At 34.1% G+C, this 743-nt stretch overlaps 1 pseudogene; it reads right to left on the bottom strand.

Moving 5' to 3' along the window:
• Nucleotides 1–420: 420 nt before the first annotated feature.
• On the bottom strand, nt 421–520 carry LOC114039263 (annotated as a pseudogene).
• Nucleotides 521–743: the final 223 nt, after the last annotated feature.

Here is a 743-nt window from a genome sequence, read left to right as displayed (position 1 = left end):
TCAACCAAAAACATCAAAGGCCTACTATGTACCAGGCACCATGCCAGGAGCTGGAGTATACTTCTGATGCTGTGAAACTAATATCACATTTCTTTTTCACCTTTCTGTTAGAACATAGGAGGCAGTGAAGTACAGTGAAGGGCACTTATGCTTTTGAGTCAGAGGAAATAAAATATGTTCAAAATCCAGTCCTACCCCTTTCTACTTATGTGAGGCTTCAGTTCTTTTTCAATTATAGGGGTTGGATTAGATGCCTTCTGAGATCCTTTTTTGTCTATGATTGTCTAAGAACCTTAAAATGAAGCCCAATTCAGTTTAAATTGATTTCAGAATTTCATTTAGCAGCACCCCTTCTTAAACTTTTTAAAAATACTTTTTTAAAATATTTGCTTATTTATTTATCTAATTTAAATTTTATTTAAAAATTTGCAAGACTTCACAAATTTTTATGTCATTCTTGCACAGGCTATGTTGATCTCTGTATTTTTCCAATTTTAGTATATATGTAGCTAAAGTGAGTGAAATTCTCTACTCTGTTACTTAGTTTTTATACCTTCCTCTACTCTAAGGAGGGAGAGCTATAGATTAAATATCCATCTGTCTATCTATCTCTACTTTAATTGCCACGAGGGGACACACTCAATGTGATTTGAATAATCCTTTCTCTCAACTCCCTCTTACTCCCCAATCACTTTGGAGATTTACAAAGCAGTTCAATGTCCTGTTAATTACCATACCAGAAG

The sequence above is a fragment of the Vombatus ursinus genome, unplaced genomic scaffold (genome assembly GCF_900497805.2).
Source record: "Vombatus ursinus unplaced genomic scaffold, bare-nosed wombat genome assembly UNPS02000582.1, whole genome shotgun sequence".
Classification (NCBI taxonomy): domain Eukaryota; kingdom Metazoa; phylum Chordata; class Mammalia; order Diprotodontia; family Vombatidae; genus Vombatus; species Vombatus ursinus.
The sequence above is the reverse complement of the archived record's forward strand: the minus strand, read 5'-3'. Positions and strand labels throughout refer to the sequence as shown.